Here is a 21798-nt window from a genome sequence, read left to right as displayed (position 1 = left end):
ATTAGATCCAGGACCTCTCAAGGTGTTCTCTTGGGTTCAGAAATTACTGAACTATGAGCCCCCTGTGCTTTCCACATACATGCAAGAGTACAGGCCCTCAGGTCCAGGGGGCCTGGACCCTTCCAGAAGCCATACATCAGTCTCCTCCCACTCCTCTGAGGGTAGCATCTAGATTCCTGGGACAGCATCCCAACCTCCAAATCTTCCAGGTGGAAAATAAAGTCGTACAGATCTTAGATTCAAAGCAGCAGAGCTCAGATGAATCTGTGTTCCAGAAACACACTGTCTTACAGGCTTGTACCTGCAGCTCGGCTGCCTTCTAAGACATTAGCACCCCTTGTCATTCAAGGTACCACTACCCATGCCCTTGCCTTTCAAGACACCAGCACCCATGACCCTGCCATTCAAGGCACCTGCACCTACACCCCCCTCATAAGGTAATATCTTTCCTTAGTTTTTATTTGCATTTCCATAACAATTGGTGATATTTTATAATTTTTACAGAAATTTGGTGTCAATTTGCATATCTTTTCTTGATACATATCCTGTTTATATCTATTGTCCAGTTTAATTAGGCTATTTGTTTGGTGAAGTTTTTTATAGCTTTGTTTTTGCTATTGTAATTTTTGATGCTGCATGTATACTGTAAATATCAACTTCTTGTCAGTTTTGTATTTTGCACATAATTTCTTTTTATAGGCTTTATCTTCACTCCTTCCGTTGTGTCTCCCCATTGAACAGAGTTTTCTTCTTTAATTTGTTATACTCCCATTCATTAATTTTTGCTTTTGATTCATATTCAAACAAATAATAGTGTTTCCCTTATGTTTTCTTACAGAAGTTTTTTACTTATAGGCATTATTTCTTTAAATTTTAAATGTAATTTCAGGTGAAAACTGGTGACTGATATAGGTCTTTTGTATATGGACATATGCCATTTATTTAAAATACTGTGTTGGGCCAGCAAGATTGATTTGTGAGTGCTACTTACTGCATTTTTATGCATATCTTGCCATGTTGTTCATTGTGTTTCATAGCTGTTTTTGCTGAACACAAATTTCTAACTGCTTTCAGGTCAAATATAGCTTGAATCATCTGAGTCCTCTGTTCTAAGGGTGTGGTGTCTTCAACATTAAGGGCTCACGTTCAACCGTTAACAGACCAAACAAGGCCTACCTTGATAATGTATATTATTTTGGGAGACACTTGAACTACCCAGACTAACCCTTTAAAGGAAAGGTTTCTCCTAACTTGTACTGGTGTTTTTGTTAGTCTACAATTCTTGTAACATTGTCAACCAAAGCGGCTTAACTTCCCTTAACACACACACACACTCACACACACACGTATTGGGTGTATACTAGGTAAATATAAAATAATGATTCCTTTAGGCTTTATCAAATAACCTTGAAATTATATGTCTCCTCTACCCCCATCTTCTTCTGTTATTGCCAATCCTCTTCCCTAGTTGAAGCGCTCTCCCTATTTTTCCATTTTTCGTTTCATATCACATGTGTACTGATATTCCCTCCAAAGCTCCCCTACATCCTATTGCTCCTTTACACTCTTCTTTTGTTTAGGTTACTTTATGTTGTATATTAACATCTGAGTATTTGGAGCTGAGAAACACAGGTGAGAGAGATCCTGTAGCCTTTATCTTTCTGGGTCTGTTTTTGTTTTTGTTTTGTTTTGTTTTCTTTTCTTTTTTCTTGCTATCTTTACCATTGCCTGATTTTCTTGAACTTTTAGCAATTTAATCAGTATGTTGAAGGAAAATATTTTTGATAAAATAAAATTGGAACCTTTTAGGCATAGTAGGTGTAAGTGTTTGAATATCTCCAAAGATACTGAAAGTCTGCTTTTATCTGTTGTTAAGTTGATTGCATGTCCTTTCTCTATATTCATCTTCTTTCAGAACACCTGTAATGTATTTGTTCACTTAATGTTTCTTAATATGTTTCTTAGGGATTTTTCTATGGTCTCAGCTATTTTTATTTAAATTCAGAAATTTGTTCTCTTTGAAGTAACATATTGCTCTAGATTATTGTTTTCTTTAGTTCACAGAACCTTTCAGCCCCACAATTTATTTCTTTTGAATAATTTCTATATTTCTTGAATTTTCAATCAGATGACAGCTTATTTTTCCAGTATTGTTGATCTGTCTACCCTATGTTCCATCTCACTGAGCTGTCTTCAAGTTATTATTTTGCATTATTAGAAATTTATTTCTCAGGGGGAGTGGAAGTTTGCCAACAAAGAACAATGGTTTGTGTTGTGTATCTCTACATTGGGCATCTTGGAAGTTGTCTCTTCCTATTTGTGGCATTCACAGTGAAATATTTTCTTCTAAAGGTTTGTCCTTTTCTGTCTATTGAGTAGACTACATAGCGCAGTCTATATATTTTTTTTATGTTGTAGTAAATGTCCTAATGCTAGCATGCATCTCTGTGGTTGTGGCTACAAAGAGCTTTTTGAATCATTTCATTCATTATAACACATACTTCTAATTTTAGGCAAATTTGATATTGGTTCTGGGCATATCTGCTGTGGACAGACATGCAGGTTATATATCATTGCCTGCAAGACATGTTGGGGTAGGTCTTCACTAGTAAGTACTGGACATGTAGCTAAATGAAAGAGCTTTTAAAAAGCTAAAGCACAGCAGCAAATCTGATAGCCATGGTATGCTGTTCCTGCCAATAAGACCTGATTACCTATCATTAACCTTGGGTTGGGATCTTATAAACTATACCACCATATCAATTATTTGAGTCTGAAGGTTGACAGATACCAGAACCATTTTTGCAGGTCTAGTAAGATGGACTATAATATGGATACCTGCTGTGACAAAACAATATTCAATATCAGATGGCCTCATATGGCTGGATAACTCAGGGAGGTCACATTTAGTGTGATATGTTGTCACAGTAATGAAGATGGAGTGCATACCTGTTCCTATGGAGTCACAAACATTCTAATTGAGCTGTGCAGAAATAGGGGAGCATATATGGCAACAAGAACACTGCCATCCTGATGGTTTTGGGTGGGCTGGACACAATAAATAGGGAATATAGTAACTTTCAGCTACTAGAGTGATGTTTATCAACCTGTGGGCCGTAATCCCTTTGGGAAATAAAATGATGCTTTCACAGGGGTTACCTAAAACAGTTAGAAAACACATATACTTACATTATGAGACACAGCTGTAGCAAAATTATAGTTATGAAATAACAGCAAAAATAGTTTTATGGCTGGGGGTCACCACAACATAACTGTATTAAAGGGTCACAGCCTTAGGAAGGCAGAGAACCACTGTTCTACAGATTTTGAATGGGGAGGAGTATAAATGCATTCTATGCACTAAATTGGTTAGAAAAATGGCACAAGGTGAACTCCCCCCCCCCTTTTTTTTCCCCTGGAGTAAATTCAATGTTCCTCACTACCTGCCAATTTCTATATTTGGGCCTACAGCAGTGCAGGATTCTTCAGCAAAAAATAGTTTTGAAATCCAGGTATTAGTGACAATTGTTAGAAACGCATTATTTACAGTTTATTTGCCATGGGTAGTCAATACAATCTGCATTGCTCCCTTCTTAATAAAAGGATTTCTGTTAAATGTCTACAGGTCCATTTTATTCTCACACTCAAGGACTCTTTGCCAAATATTCTGGGCCAATAGTTACCGCTTATGCTCTTTTGTTTTGTTTTGTTTTCTTTTGGGGGGAAGTAAGTAGAAGACCCATCATAAACCACATTCCTGCTCATGCTTCATGGCTGTGTTTCAATCACAAGCGTTTGCATAACAACCCGCTATTGTTTTAAATATAAATTTGTTATTTGTTTGGGACAGGATCTCTCTAGGTATAAAAGGCTGGCCTGGAACTCAGTATGCAGCCCATGTGAACATCCTGCCTTAGGCCAGCTAAATCAGAGACATTTGCCAGCACACCAGCCAACAACTTATCTTTCTTAACCCCTTTATCCATCTGAAACACAATTTGCAAAAGTTCTTTCATAATATTTTTGGATCTGTGCTTTTCAGCACAGGAGTGCATCTATATATAAGTTTTCTGGTTTTCATATCAATTCTTTCTATCTTGAACTCTCTACTGTGAGATTTTCAGAAGTGCTGATTACTTTCTGTGCTAGTTCACAACACTAGATTAAAAGAAAAACATGCTGAAAAAGTTTGAGATTGCCTCTGTCAAAGTACAACCAGGTTACTGGCTTGGGAAAATGTTTCAGTGATAATTTCCTAGCTTGAAATTCTCCCACCACGTAAGTAGTGTGAAATTGGTCCCCAGGCTACTTTTGCATCACACAGACCGGGTCAAATGCACTGTATCTGAAAGTTTTCCAATTGTGGTCTTTAGTCAGTGCTTAGAATACTTCTTGTTTACTCTTCCTCTTTACTTCATGTGAAAAATAATGTCAAAATTCTAATTGTTCTTAATATCATTTCTTCCTTCATCCATAACTATAGCAATAATAAGGAGAATCTGTGGAGAGTTTCAGCAGTGTTTGGTGTTAAGGCCCATTCATCACCATGAAGAAAAATGCCTTTGAATCTTTTATATTCATCACGATTGCCTGACAACTCCAGTAAGAAAGTGAATCCTCTTATACTCAATTGACTTCATATTAATGGACAATAGCCATTATGTGCACCATAAAAACTTTATAATTAAAATTTCAGAGCAACATTTCAAAGAAAAATATTTTCTGATTCTAGTTAATTTTACTAGTTTCTCCTATATTTCAAGTTTTTTTTTTATTTCTAAGGTTTTGGTTCTCTAAAAGTTTCAGGTAAAGTCAATAATGAAGAATGTGTGTGTGTGTGTGTGTGTGTGTGTGTGTGTGTACTTTTTTCCTTCTTGGGAATGAGCCTTATTTTAGGTCTTCATTTTTATCTGAAATCAGTATAACTGACTGACTTTGGGCATAATGCTTACAGAGAATACCATATGAAGGAAAGAAGAAAGGATGTCATGGAACCATGAGTGATAATAAAATATATTGGTATTACAAGACAAATACAATTTCAAAAACCTCAACATAAAAACACACACACTAAACCTGTTAAAGAAAAAGTCGATAAGAACCTTTCACTCATTGGCACAGTTAGACAACTCCCTGAACAGACACCAATGGCACAGGTTCTAAGATCAACGACCAATAAATGGGACCTCATGAAACTGAAAAGCTCTGGAAAGCAAAGGACACAGCCAGCAGGAAAAAAAAGGACATGCTACAGACTCAGAAAGTATCCTCAACAACCCTAGGTCTGACAGAGGGCTAATATCCAGAATATGTAAAGAACTCAAAAAGTTAAACACCAACAAACCAAGCAATCCAATTAAAATATGGGGTACAGAGCTAAGCAGAGAATTCTCAATAAAGGAATATCAAATGGCAGAGGAATACTTAAATAAATGTTCAATGTCCTTAGTCATGAGGGAAATGCAAATAAAAATGACCCTGTGATTTCATCTTACACCCACAGAATGGCCAAGATAAAAAATTCAAATGACAACACATGCTGGAGAGGATGTGGAGAAAAGGAAAGGCTCCTCCATTGCTGGTGGGAATGTAAACTTGTACAACAACTTTGGAAATTAATCTGGCGCTTTCTCAGACAATTAGAATAGTGCTTCCTCAAGATCCAGCTATACCACTCCTAGGCATATATCCAAAATATGCTCAAGTATACAACAAGGACATTTGTACAACCATGTTCTCAGCAGCTTCATTCATAATAGCCATAATCTGGAAACAACCCAAATGTCCCTCAACAGAGGAATGGAAACAGAAATAAGGGTACATTTACACAATGGAATATTAGTCAGCAATTAAAAACAAAGAAAACATGAAATTTGTAGGCAAATGTTTCGAACTAGAAAAGATAATCTTGAGGGAGGTAACCTCTATCCAGAAAGACACATGGAATATAGTCACTTATAAATGAATATTAGACATATAATATTGTATAAACAAACTAAAATCGTACATCTAAAGAAGATAAGGAAGAAGGAGGACTCTAGGGAAGTTGCTCAATCCTCATTCAGAAAGGCAAATGGGATAGATATAAGAAGCGGGAGAAAGCAGGGAACAGGCCAGGAGCCTACCACAGAGAGCTTCTGAAAGAAACCATTGATTGAGGTATTGAAGCAGAGGCTGAGACTCATAGCCAAACATTGGGCAGAGTTCAGGGAATCTTCTGAAAGAAGGGGCAGATGGAAAGACCTGGAAGGGACAGGAGCTCCAGAGCGAGAGTAACAGTGAAAAAATATGGGGCCAGAGGTCTTTCCTAACACTGATGCTCCAACCAAGCATCAGTCCTCCAACCAAGGCCCATGCATGGAGATAACCTAGAACCCCTGTTCAGATGTAACCCATGCACCTCAGTCTCTAAGTGGGTTCCCAAGTGAGGGGAGTGGGAGCTGTCGCTGACATGAACTCAGTTGCTGGCTCTTTGATCACCTCCCCATGAAGAGGGAGCAGCCTTACTAGGCTACAGAGAAAGATAATGCAGCCAGTCCTGATGAGACCTGATAGGCTAGGATCAGATGGTAGGGAGAGGGACCTCCCCTATAAGTGGACTGGAAGAGGGATATGAGAAGAAAGCAGGGAGGGACAGTGGGATTGGGAGAGGACTAGGGAGGGGCTGCAGCTGGGATACTAAGTGAATAAATTATAATAAATAAAACTAAATTAAAAAGTCAAAGAACATAGTAAATCAGAAAAGCACAGAGAGGGAAGATGAACATGTGGAGAATTAGAAGAAAGAACCAGAGAAAAGAAAGTACCAAGTTACTCCAGATTTACAGTTCCCTGGCAGAAGAAGAGAAACCTAAAGTATGATCTGAAGAGTAAGCCTCATAACCCTGGTGAAAGGAGACTGACAGTCCTTCCTACAGGAAAAGCCCACAGTTGTTCCTGCTTTTGAACCTAGTTTTTACATGCTGATTTCTAGAGTCATGTACTGTCTTGATTTAAGATTGAGTTCCCCTAATAACTTGATACCAAAGAGCAATCATAAGTCACAGAGCCCAGAGTTCAATTCTCAGAGCTCTGAGGTGGGAAATGTTTTCACAAGACAGTTATAAATGTGTGGAGGATGAATCTAGATAAATGAAGAACAGGCAACAGGGCATTCAGAAGTTAGTGGCCCTGCCTTCTTTGGTAAGGAGCTAAATAATTTCTGACATCACTAGACCAGAGCCCAAGATCACTGAGAGCCTTAAGTGATACAGATTCTCTACTATGAATGCATATTGCTCACCAGAGAGATTATTTTATTATCCCAGATCTAATACACATTAGCCAGAGACATCTCCTCTACACATGATATTTATCCTGACCATTACCAGAGTGAATTGAGACAAGTCCTCCAAAAACACATTCCCTTGTTCTATCTGTCTTTTCCACACTTTGACTGTAGAGTAACTATTTCAAGGTATGAAAATTAAGGGATGTTTAAAGCAAGTCAGAACTTTTCTGCCCCACAGGCAGCAAAATTGGAATCGCTATGATGTGGAACTCTGTATACAACAAAGTGAAAACCCAAAAGTGATGTCAGATCATTAAGCAAATGACCCTTGTACTCTGACATTTGTACCTGTTGGCTACTTCTTCAACCTGGAAGACTCCTATATTAAAAAAAAAAAAAAAACTATTAAAAAATGCTGTCCTTCTATGTTGTCCCTCTACAGCCTCACTCTTCCATAAGACTATTTGTGATCTGCCCAATGTTTGAATCTGAGTCTAAGCATCTGCTTTAATCCTTTTCTGGGTGGAGTCTTTCCTGTCCTGTTTCCTCTCTTCTACTGCTTCTGGTGTCTATTCTGTTTCCCTTCTGAATGAGAATTAAGCATCCTTCCTAGAGTCCTCCTTGCTACTTAGCTTCTTTAGGTCTGTGGATTGTATGGTTAACCTTTATTATATGGCTAATACCTGCTTGAAAGTGAGTACATACTATATCTTTCTGGGTTTGGGTAGAAGGGCCCACAAGGACCATGGGATCCACAAGGAGACCAACATAGCCAATAAATCTTGGTCCAGGGGGTCCGGTCTGGTGCATGAACCAAGAACAATGTATAGAGAGGACCTAGACCCCATGCTCAGATGGAGCCGATAGGCAGCTCAGTCCCCATGTAGGTTCCCTAGTAATAGGAGCAGGGGCTCTCACTGAAAAGGGCTTTGTTGTCCACTTTTTGATTACTTCCCCATAGTGGGGCAGACTTGCTAGGCAACAGAAGAAAAGGATGTAGGCAGCCCTGATGAGACTTATAGGCAAGGGAGAAGAGATCCCCCTTTCTGAGGACTAGGAAAGGGGGACATTGTCTATAGAGCATCCACATTTCCTCTAGTCTTTATTATTTTCTGCTGGATTTTTCTTTCTTTTTTCTCTTTCCCTATCCATTCCTATATTTCATTCAATTATTACTTACTTCGTAGATCATAGGAGTTTTGCCATTTTTCCTGTGGCTCTAGTGATATATTGTTGATATCAATCAATTTTTAACTATTTATATATCATACTTATAGTACATTTACTGTGTTTAAAGTCTTTTATTTTTTTCTCCATCTCTGAGTGATAATGAAGATGAAAGGCTACTCAGTAAGAACACTTTGAAATAACGTCAGAAAAAAATAGATACAAATAGATTTACCAAACAACATAAAGACAAAAGAAGCACAATACTTCTGAAACCCAAAACAGTTCATTAAATAAATATATAGATATTAAATGGGTAAAAGGATAGATGAAGAATACAAAATTTTATTTGTAAAAATTATCAATTATTTCAAAAGGGATTAAAAACAAAGAAATGGGTTACCTCACTCAGGATGATCTTTTCTAGGTCCATCAACTTGCCTGGAAGTTTCATAGTTTCCTTGGCTGAGTAGTATTCCACTGTGTAAATGTGCCACAATTTCTGTATCCATTCCTCTGTTGAGGGACATCTAGGTTGTTTCCAGATTCTGGCTATTACAAATAAACCTGATATAGACATAGCGGAGCAAATGTCATTGTTGAATGATTGAGCATCTTTCAGGTATATGCCCAGGAGAGGTATAGCTGGATCTTGAGGTAGAGCTGTTCCCAGTTTTTAGAGAAAGCTCCAGATTGATTTCCAAAGTAGTTGTACAAGTTTTCACTCTCACCCACAATGGAGGAGGGTTCCCCTTTCTCCACATCCTCTCCAGCATGTGTTGTCACTTGAGTTTTTTATCTTAGCCATTCTTATGGGTATAAGATGGAATCTCAGAATCGTTTTGACTAAAGATGTTGAGCATTTCTTTAAGCGTTTCTCCTCCATTCGATATTCCTCTATTGAGAATTCTCTGTTCAGTTTGCACTCCATTTTAACATTTTATCTATCTATCTATCTATCTATCTATCTATCTATCTATCTATCTATCTATCTATTTATTTATTTCAACTTATTCACTTTGTATCCTGGCTGTAGAACCCTCCGTCTCCTTCTAGTACCACCCACCCTCTCTCTTCTCCTCCTATTCCCCTTCCCTAGTCCAATGATTGGGGAGGACCTCTTCCACTTCTATCTGACCCTACCCTATCAAGGATCAACAGGGCTGGCTACATCATCTTCCTCTGTGGTCTGGCAAGGCTGCATCTCCCTCTCAGGGGGAGATGATAAAATAGCCAGCCACTGAGTTCATGTCAGAGACAACCTCTGCCTCCCTTACTAGGGAACACAATTGGAAACTGAGCAGGAGGTCTAGGTTCTCTCCATGCATGGTCCTTGTTTGGAGTGTTGGTCTCTGTAGGACCCCCTTGGCCCAGGGTTATTTTTTTTTAACTCTGTTGGTCTCCTTGGGCTGTTCTTGTCTCCATCGGACCTTTCTATCTCCCACTTCTTCCATTAGGTTTCCTGTACTCTGCCCATAATTTGGCTATGAGTCTCAGTGTCTCCTTGCATGGGTACACTCTTTCAGAGAGCCCCAGAGGGAGGCTCCTGTCTTGTTCCTTGTCTTCTCCTCCTTCCAATGTCTATCCTGTTTATCGTTCTGAGTGAGGTTTCAGCCTCTTATCTAGGTCCTCCTTGTTGCTTAGCTTCTTTAGGACTATTGATTTTAGTAGGTTTATCCTATATTATATGTCTAATATCCACTTATAATGAGAATATACCATATGTGTCTTTCTGCTTCAGGGTTACCTCACTCAGGATGATCTTTTCTAGTTCCCACCATTTGCCTTCACATTTCATGATTTCCTTGTTTTTAATTGTTGAGAAGTAAAATACCAACAAAACAAGTAATCCAATTAAAAATAGGGTACAGAACTAAACAGAGAATTCTCAACAAAGGAATATAGAATGGCAGAGAAACACTTAAATAAATGCCCAGTATCCTTTGTCACCAGAAAAATACAAATCAAAACGATCCTGAGATTTTCACGTTACACCCATCGGAATGGCTAAGATCAAAAACTCAAGGGATGCTGGAGAGGTTGAAGAAAAAGGGGATCCCTCTTTCATTGCTGGTGGGAATGTAACCTTGTACAACCAATTTGGAACTCAATCTGGCTCTTTATCAGAAAATTAGGAATAGTGCTACCTCAAGATCCAGCTATACCACTCCTGGGCATATATTTGAAAGATGCTAAGCAATACAATAAGGACATTTGCTCAACTATGTTCATAGCAGCATTATTCATAATATCCAGAATCTGGAAACAGATTCTCAACTGAAGAATAGATGTAGAAATTAAGGTATACTTACACAAAGGAATGCACCCCATTTTTAATTTGATCATTTGGTGTGGTTTCTGATTACTTGGGTTCCTTATATATTCTGGATATCAGCCCTCTGTCAGATATAGGGTTGGTGAAGATCTTTTCTCAGTCTGTAGGCTGTCATTTTGTTCTGTTGACAGTGTCTTTTGCTTTTCAGAAGTTTTTCAGTTTCAGGAGGTCCAATTTATTAATTACTGATCTTAGAGCCTGAGATGTTGGTGTTCTATTCAGGAAGTTGTCTCCTGTGCCAATGAGTTCAAGGTTCTTCCTCATGTTTTCTTTCAACAGATTTAGTGTCTTGTTTAAGTTGAGGTCTTTCATCTACTTGATTTTTTTTTTACATGGGAAATCTAAGGTAAGTAAGTTTGATTTGTTACATTGACCCCTTTAATTTAAAGGTATATTAAATAAATAGGCTCAGGAAATCTTATAGAAAAAGGCAGATATAAAAGGACAGAGGGGCCATGAGCCCCACTAGGAGACCAGCAAAGCCAAAAAATGCTAGATCCCAGTAGGATTGCAAAGACTAATGCATCAAATAAAGACCATACATAGAGAAGACCTAGACACTCGGCTTAGATATAACACATAAACTGCTCAGTCTGCAAGTGGGTTCCCTAGTAAGGGGAGAAGAGACAGTCTCTGACATGAACTCAATTGCTTGCTCCTTGATCACTCCATCATGGTGGGAGACCTAGCCAGCACACGGAGGAAGAGGAAGAGGAAGAGGATCCAGGCAGTCCTGATAGGAACTGATAGGCTAGGGATAGACAGTAGAAGAGAAGGACTTCCCCTATCAGTGCACTAGGGGAGAGAGATAGGAGAGGAAGAGACAGGGAAGGTGGGACCGGAAGAAGATGATGAGGGGGAGGACTACATATGGGATACAAAGTGAATAAATTGTAGTAGTAATAATAATAATAATAATAATTAATAGAAACTCAGACAAAAGCAAAAATAAATAAATAGGCTGAGTACACAGTAGGCAAGCAGCATTACATGAACTCAATTTGCCTTATTAACTCTGGCTATGAGGTCTAGCAAAAATTTCCCTTTCAGTCTCTTCAAATGTAACAGGTGTTTTTGTCATAAGGCATTGCCACAGTACATTCAACATTAGTAAGAATTTGAAGTATAATCACCAGCCACTGTAGCACATTGTAGTTAAAGATGGACCCCAACATACATAGGAAGTTCCATAGTCTGTAATACAGGCTCCAGGAACAAACAGCAAAGGCTGCTAACCATCACATGGCTAGAGGCAGGCATAAGAACACATCCAACAAAAATCTGGACATTATGGCTTTATCAGCAACCCCCGAAAGCAATAAAAATTTTAATCAGAAACACAAGAAAATGGTTTTTAAGCTATGCTTATTGAATTTTTAGGGGCAAATAAAGAGGAAACGAACAAAACTCTTAAAGAAATAGCCACAAAAATAGAGGCACATAAAAAGGAAATGAGCAAAGCTCTCAACCATGTTTATAGCAGCTCTATTTGTAATAGCCAGAACCTGGAAACAACCCAGATGTCCATCAACGGTGGAATGGGTACAGAAATTGTGGTATTTTTATACAATGGAATACTACTCAGCAATCAAAAAGGAGGAAATCATGAAATTTGCAGGCAAATGGTGGGATCTAGAAAAGATCATTCTGAGTGAAATATCCCAGAAGGAGAAAGACAAACACGGTATATACTCACTTATATAGACCTATAAGATATGATAAACATAATGAAATCTATACACCTAAAAAAGATAATCAATTGAGCGGACATGGGGTAAGATGATCAATCCTCATTTAGAAAGACAGATGGGATGTGCATTGAACGTATGACAGGAGTCTACTGAGCGCATCTGAAAGACTCTAACTAGCAGTGTTTTCAAAGCAAAGACTCATGACCAAACCTTTGGCAGAGTACAGGGAATCATAAGAAAGAAGGGGAGTTAGTCTGATGGGGAAAGGATAGGAGCTCCACAAGGACCAAATATATCTGGGCACAGGGTCTTTTCTGAGACTGACATTCAACCAAGGACCATGTATGGATATAACCTAGAACCTCCACTCAGATGTAGCCTGTGGTAGCTCAGTAACCAATTGGTTTCCCAAAGTGAGGGGAACAGGGACTATTTCTAACAGGAACTCAATGACTGGCTCTTTGGTCTCCCCCGAAGGGAGGAGCAGTCCTGTTAGGCCACAGAGGAGGGCTTTGCAGCCAGTCCTGAAGCTACCTGATAAAACAGGATCAGATGAATGGGGAGGAGGTCCCCCCTATCAGTGGACTTGGAAAGGGGCACGGTGGAGATGAGGGAGGGAGGGAGGGACTAGGAGGGAATGAGGGATAGGGACACGGCTGGGATACAGAGTTAATAAAATGTAACTGATAAAAAAAATAAAAAATAAAAAATAAAAAAAATTATGCCACAAAATTTGAAAATCTAAATGAAATGGACAATTTTCTTGATCTATTTGACTTACCAAAGCTGAATCAGGACCAGATAAATCAATTAAATAGTCCTATATCCCCCAAGGAAATAGAAGCAGTCATCAAAAGTCTCCCAACCAAAAAAACCCAGGACCAGATGGCTTCAGCGCAGAATTCTACGAGACCTTCAAAGAAGAGCTAACTCCAATTCTCATCAAACTATTCCACAAAATAGAAACAGAAGGAATATTACCAAACTCATTCTATAAAACTACAGTCACCTTGGTACCTAAACCTCACAAAGACTCAACAAAGAAAGAGAATTTCAGGCCTATCTCCCTTATGAACACTGATGCAAAAATACTTAACAAAATACTTGCAAACTGAATCCAAGAACACATCAAAGATATTATCCACTATGACCAAGTAGGCTTCATCCCAGGTATGCAGGGGTGGTTCAATATATGGAAATCCACCAATGTGATCCACCATATTAACAAACTGAAAGAAAAAAAAAAAAAAACACATGATAATCTCCCTAGATGCTGAAAAAGCATTTGACAAAATCCAACATCCATTCATGTTTAAAGTATTGGAGAGATCAGAGATACAAGGCACATATCTTAACATAGTAAAGGCGATATACATCAAGCCTATAGCCAACATCAAACTGAACAGAGAGAAACTTAAAGCAATCCCACTGAAATCAGGGACAAGACAAGGCTGTCCACTCTCTCCATATCTCTTCTACATAGTGCTGGAAGACCTTGCTAGAGCAATAAGACAGTTGAAGGAAATCAAGGGGATACAGATTGTAAAGGAAGAAGTCAAATTATCATTATTTGCAGATGATATGATAGTATACATGAGTGACCCCAAAAACTCAACCAGGGAACTCCTACAGCTGATAAACACCTTCAGCAAAGTTGCCGGATGCAAAATTAACTCAAAAAACTCATCAGCACTCCTGTATACAAAAGACAAAAGGGCTGAGAAAGAAATTAGAGAAACAACACCCTTCACAATAGCCACAAATGACATAAAGTACCTTGGTGTAACCCTAACCAAACAAGTCAAAGGCTTGTATGAAAAAAAATTCAAGTCTCTGAAGAAAGAATTAGAAGAAGATATGAGAAGATGGAAAGATCTCCCATGCTCATGGCTTGGCAGGATTAACATAGTAAAAATGGCCATCTTACCAAAAGCAATCTACAGATTTAATGCAATTCCCATCAATTACCAACACAATTCTTTACAGACCTGGAAAGAAAAATCCTCAACTTCGTATGGAATAACAAGAAACCCAGAATGGCTAAAACAATCCTCTACAATAAAAGATCTTCTGGAGGTATCTCCATCCCTGATCTCAAGCTGTACTGTAGAGCAACAGTTCTAAAAACTGCATGGTACTGGCGTAGAAACAGAATGGTGGATCAATGGACCCGAATAGAAGACCCAGAAATAAACCCACACACTTATGGACACCTGATTTTTGACAAGGATGCCAAAACCATACAATGGAAAAAAGATAGCATCTTCGACAAATGGTTTTGGTCCAACTGGATGTCTACATGTACAAAAATGAAAATAGATCCATACTTATCACCCTGCACAAAACTAAAGTCCAAGTGGATCAAAGACCTCAACATAAAACCAGACACATTAAATCGGCTAGAAAAATAAGTGGAGAAGACCCTAGAACTCATTGGATGAGGAAAACCACTGGGAGACAGCTCAAGTATGATTGTTAGAACCAAATCTCCCCTCTGCATTCATGAGCTTGGGCCTGAGTTCAGGGACAGTAGGTGAAAAGTTCACCCAGGGTCTCTGTATACATCTGTAAAATGGGTATAGTGATGAGCTACCCAAATGCTTAGTGTTGATAAGCTGCACTTGGAGAAAACTTCTCTGTATACATCTGTAAAATGGGTATAGTGATGAGCTACCCAAATGCTTAGTATTGATAAGCTGCACAGGAGAAAACTTCCAGAAGAGAACACCAACAGCACAGGCTCTAAGAGCAACAATCAATAAATGGGACCTCATGAAACTGAAAAGCTTCTGTAAAGGAAAGGACACCCTCATCAAAACAAAGTGACTGCCTACAGATTGGAAAAGAATCATCACCAACTCTTTATCTGACAGAGGACTCATATCCAGTATATATAAAGAACTAAAGAAGTTTAAAAGCAGCAAAACAAGTAATCCACTTAAAAAAAATGGGGAACAGAGCTAAACAGAGAATTCTCTGTAGAGGAATATTGAATGGCAGAAAAACACTTAAAGAAATGTTCAACCTCATTAGCCAATAGGGAAATGCAAATCAAAACAACCCTGAGATTTCACCTTACACCCATCAGAATGGCCAAGATCAAAAACTCAAGTGACAACACATGCTGGAGAGGTTGTGGAGAAAGGGGAACCCTTCTCCACAGCTGGTGGGAATGTAAACTTGTACAACCACTCTGGAAAGCAATCTGGGGCTCTCTCAGACAACTATAGCGCTTCTTCAAGATCCAGCCATACCACTCCCAGGCATATATCCAAAAGAGGCTCAAGTACACAATAAGGACATTTGCTCAACCATGTTTGTAGCAGCTTTATTTGTAATAGCCAGAAGCTGGAAAGAACCCAGATGCCCCTCAACTGAAGAATGGATGCAAAAACTGTGGTACATCTATACAATGGAGTATTACTCAGCAATGAAAAATAAGGAAATCATGAAATTTGCAGGTAAATGGTGGGACCTAGAAAGGATCATCCTGAGTGAGTTGTCCCAGAAGCAAAAAGACACACATGGTATATACTCACTCATATAAACATACAACATAGAATAAACCCACTAAAATCTGTACATCTAAACAAACTAAGCAAAAGAGAGGACCCTAACTAAAATGTTCAATCCCCATTCTGAAAGGCAAAGAGGATGGACATCAGAAGATAAAGAAAACAGGAAGCAACCTAGGAACCTGCCACAGAGGGCCTCTGAAAGCCTCTGCCATGCAAACTGTCAAAGCAGATGCTGAGCCTGATGGTCAACTGTTGGGCAGAGTGAATGGAATTTTATGTAAGAAGTGGGAAATAGTAAGAGCTGGAGAGGACAGGAACTCCACAAGGAGAGCAACAGAACAAGAAAATTTGAACACAGGGAACTTCCCAGAGACTCATACTCCAACCAAGGTCTATTCATGGAGATAACCTAGAACCCTGACAATGCAGCCACTTCTGATGAGAAGTGATAGGCTAAGATCAGAAAGAAGGAGAGGAGGACCTCCCTATCAGTGGACTTGGAGAGGGGCATGCATGCAGTAAGGGGGGGGTGAGACCGGGAGGGGAGTAGGGAGGGGCTTATGGGGGGATACAAAATGAATAAAGTGTAATTAATAAAAGTTAAATAAAAAATAAAAAAATACAGGCCAATATAGCAACACAAATAGACCTAAATAAAGAGAAAACAAATAAAAAATAGATGCCATCATGGAAACACAGGAATCCACATTCAAACAAATGAAAAAAATGGTGCAAGACATGAAAACATAATTAGAATCAATAAAAAAAGAGAAAATCTTGGAGCTGAGGAACTTAGAGAAAAGATCAGGAACCACAAAGATAAGCATCACCAATAGAATACAAGAGATCAAAGAGAGAATCTCAGGTGCTGAAGATATAATTTCAGAAACTGATACATCTCTCAAAGAAAAAATAAAATCAGAAAAATGCCCAAACACAAAACATCCAAGAAATCAAGGACACCATGAAGAGAAGAAATGTAAGAACAATAGGAATAGACAAAGAATACTCCAGGCTTCAAGTTCTAGAAAATATTTTCAAGAAAATCTTAGAAGAAAATTTTCCCATCTTAAAGAAAGAGATCTCCTTAAACATACAAGAGGCTTACAGAACACCAAACAGACTAGAACAGAAACGAAACCCATGTTACATAATAGTCAAAACACTAAATATACAGTCCAAAGAAAAAATATTAAAAGCAGCAAGGGAGGAAGGCCAAGTAACATACAGAGGTTGACCTATCAGAATCACACCAGACTTCTCAACAGAAACCATGAAAGCCAGAAGAGCCTGGACAGATGTCATGCAGACTTTAAGCGACCACAGATGCCAGCCCAGACTACCATACCTAGCAAAATTTTCAGTCACCATAGATATAGAACAAAATATTGCATGACAAATCTAACCTTAAATAATACCTACAGAGCAACCCAGCCCTACAGAAGATACTAGAAGAAAAACTTCAATCTAATGAAATCAACTATAGCCAAGAAAACACAGGACATAGATAACTTCACAACAAAAATAAATAAATAAAAATAAAAAAAACAAGCACACAAATGTAGTATCACTACCAACACCACAATAAAGCAATTAAAATTCATTGGTTACTATTATCTATCAACATCAATGGACTCAAATCTCCAATAAAAAGATACAGACTGACAGAATGGTTGCAGAAACGGGATCCAACATTGTGCTGCATTCAAGAAACACACCTCTGAAACAATGACAGACACTACCTCAGGGTAAAGGGCTGGAAAAAGGTTTTCAAGCAACAGGACACAGAAAACAAACTGGAGTAGCTGTCCTGATATCTAATAAAATAGAATTCCAACCAAAATTAATCAAAAAACTTAAGGCAGGACACTTCATTCTCATCAAAGGAAAAATCCACCATGAGGACATCCCAATCCTGAATATCTATGACCCAAAGACAAGAGCACCTGAATTTGTAAATAAAACCTTATTAAAGCTCAAATCACATATTGATCCCAATACCTTAATAATAGGAGACTTCAACACTCAACTTTCATCAAGGGACAGATCATTAAGACAGAAGCTAAATAGGGAAAAAATGACACTTACAGAGGTCAGAAATCAAATGATGTTTACATAATCTTTCACCCAAACTCAAAAAAGTATACCTTCTTCTCAGCATCCCCCAAAATTGACCATTTAGTCAAACACAAAGCAAGCCTTAACAGATAAAAGAAGATTGAAGTAATCCTTAGTATCCTATTAGACCACCATGGTCTAAAACTATACTTCAACAACAACAGGAATAACAAATGTCTACACATGAATGGAAACTCTCTACTCAACAACAGCTGTATCAGGGAAGAAATTTTAAAAAAAGGAAAGAAATTAGAGACTTCCTAAAATTCAATGAAAATGAAGGCACAACTTACCCAAACTTATGAGACACAATGAAAGCAATGCTGAGAGGAAAGTTCATTGCACTAAGTGCCTTCAGAAAGAAGTTTGAGACATCTCATACAAGAAGCTTAACAGCACACTTGACAGCCCTCCCCCCCAAAAAAATGAAAGAAAAAAAAGAAAAAATGAGTAGGCACATCAAAGAGGAGTAGAGAAAGCACTGGAACTCATCAAACTCAGAGCTAAAATCAATTAATTAGAAACATAGAAAACAATTCAAATGATCAATGAGACCAACAGCTGTTTATTTGAGAAAAATCAATGAGAGACAAACCCTAAGCCATACTAACTAAAAAGCAGAGAGAAACTATCCAAATTAGAAAAATCAGAAACAAAAAGGGCATGTAATGACAGACACTGAGGAAATTAAAAGAATCATTAGGTTGTACTTCAAAAGCGTAAAAGCTACAAAATTTGAATATATAAATGAAATAGACAATATTCATGATATATTCCATTTAACAAAGCTAAACCAAGATCAGATAAATAAAATGAGTATTCCTATATACCCTAAGGAAATAGAAACAGCCATCAAAAGTCTTTCTGACAAAAAAAAAAGCTCAGGGACTGATGGTTTCAGTGAAGAATTCTACAGGACATTCAAAGAGCTGATACTAATACTCTTCAAACTATTCCACAAAATAGAAACAGAAGGAACATAACCAAACTAATTCTATGAAGCCACAATAGCCTTGAAACCTGAACCACACAAAGACCCAAAGAAAAAAAAATGAGAATTTCAGACCTACCTTTCTTATGAACATTGACACAAAAACAATCAATAAAATACTCACAAACTGAATTCAAGAACACATTAGATATATCATCCACCATGGCCAAGTAGGCCTCATCCCAGGCATGCAGGGATGGTTCAATATATGAAAATCCGTCAATGTAATACATCACATAAACAAACAGAAAGGGGAAAAAAAACACATGATCACCTCCTTAGATGCCATAAAAGCCTTTGACAAAAACCGATACCCATTCATGTTTAAAGTTTTAGAGAGATCAGGGATACAAGGCACATACCTAAAGATAGTAAAGGCAATATATATCAAGCCTATAGCCATCATCAAACTAAACGGAGAAAACTTAAATCAGTCCTAATGAAATCAGGGACAAGGCAAGGCTGCCCATTCTTGCCACATCTCTTCAACATAGTACTTGAAGTCCTACCTGGAGCAATAAGACAACTAAAGGTGATCAAGAGAATACAAACTGGAAAGGAAGAGGTCAAAATATCACTATTCGCAGGTGATATGATTGTATACTTGAGTGACCCCAAAAATTCAACCAGAGAACTCCTTCAGCTGATAAATGCCTTCAGCAAAGTGCCTGGATACAAAATTAACTCAAAAAATCAATAGCCCTCCTGTATACAAAAGAAGAAAGTGCTAAAAGAAAAAAATTAGGCGAACAACACTCTTCACAATAGCAACAAATCACATAAAGTACCTTGGTGTGTCTCTAATCAAGCATGTGAAAGATAAAAGACGTATATGAAAAAAAAAAAACTTCAAGTCTCTGAAGAAAGAAATTGAATAAGATATCAGAAGATGGAAAGATCTCCCATGTTCATGTATCAGGAGGATTAACATAGCGAAAATGGCCATCCTACCAAAAGCAATCTACTGATTCAATGCAATTTCCATCAAAACACCAAAAGAATTCTCTACAGAACTTGAAAAAACAATTCTCAGTTTCATATGGAAAAACAAACAAACAATAAAATCAGAATTGCTAAAACTATCCTGTACAGCAACAGATCATTTGGAGCTATCTCCTTCCCTGATCTTAAGTTGTACTACAGAACAATAGTAATAAAAATGGCACAGTACTGGCATAGAAACAGAATGGTAGATCAGTGAAATTGAAACAAAGACCCAGAAATAAAACAACATACCTATGGATACCTGATTTTTGACAAAGAAGCTAAAACAATATAATGGAAAAGGATACAGTATTCAACAAATGGTGCTGGTTTAATTGGATATCTACATGTAGAAAAATGCAAGTAGATCCAGACATATCACACTGCACAAAACTAAAGTCTGAGTGGATCAAAGACCTCAACATAAAATCAGACACATTAAACCTGTTAGAAGAAAAAGTGGGAAAGTGCCTTGAACTCATTGGCATAGAAGATAACTTCCTGAACAGAACAGCAATAACACAGGCTCTAAGATCAACAATCAATAAATGGGTCCTCATGAAACTGAAAAGCTTCTGTGAAGTAAAGGACACTGTCTTCAGAACAAAACATCAGCCTACAGATTGGGAAAGGATCCTCACGAACACTATATGTGACAGAGGGCTCATATCCAGAATATATAAAGAACAAAAAAAATTAAAAATCGACAAACTAAGTAATCCAATTTAAAAATGAGTTAGAGAACTAAACAGAGAATTCTCCACAGAGGACTATCGAATGGAAGAGAAACACGTAAAGAAATATTCAACTTCCTTAGTAATCAGGGAGATGCAAATTGATAAGACCATGATATTTTACCTTACACCCATCAGAATGGTTAAGATAAAAAACTCAAGTGAGAACACAAGCTGGAGAGGATGTGGAAAAAGGGGAACCCTCCTCCATTGCTGGTGGGAATGTAAACTTATACAACCATCTTGGAAATCAATCTGGAGTTTTCTTAGAAAACTGAGAATAGTGCTACCTCAAGATCCAGCTATACCATTCCTAGGCATATATCCAAAAGATACTCAAGTATACAACAAGGACATCTGCTTAACCATGTTTGTAGCAGCTCTATTCGCAATAACCAGAAGCTTGAAACAACCTTGATGTCCCTCAACTTAGGAATGGATACAGAAATTGTGATACATTTACACAATGGAATACTACTCAGCAATTAAAAATGAAGAAAACATGACATTTGCAGGCAAATGGTGGGACCTAGAAAAGATCATCCTGAGTGAGGTACCCCAGAAGGAGAAAGACCCACATGGTATATACTCACTCATTAGTGGTTATTATACATATAACATAGGATAAACATACTAAAATTTATATTCTTAAAGAAGCTAAACATCACAGAAAACCCGAGCGAAGATGCTCAGTCCTCATTCAAAAGGATAAATGTGATGGACATTAAAAACAGGAGATGACAGGGAACATAATAGGTTCCTACCACAGTCTCTGAAAGACTCCTGATTGAGGTATCGAAGCAGAAGCTGAGACTCATAGCCAAACTTTGGGCAGAGTGCAGGGAATCCTATGAAAGTAGTGGGAGATAGAAAGGTCTGGAGGAGACAGGAGCTCCAAAAGGAGACCAAAAGAGCTAATAAAACTGCGTTCTGGGGGACCTGCAGAGACCGATGCCCCTACCAAAGACAATGCATGAAGAGGACCTAAAA

Source organism: Meriones unguiculatus, chromosome X (genome assembly GCF_030254825.1).
Source record: "Meriones unguiculatus strain TT.TT164.6M chromosome X, Bangor_MerUng_6.1, whole genome shotgun sequence".
NCBI classification, from domain to species: domain Eukaryota; kingdom Metazoa; phylum Chordata; class Mammalia; order Rodentia; family Muridae; genus Meriones; species Meriones unguiculatus.
The sequence above is the reverse complement of the archived record's forward strand: the minus strand, read 5'-3'. Positions refer to the sequence as shown.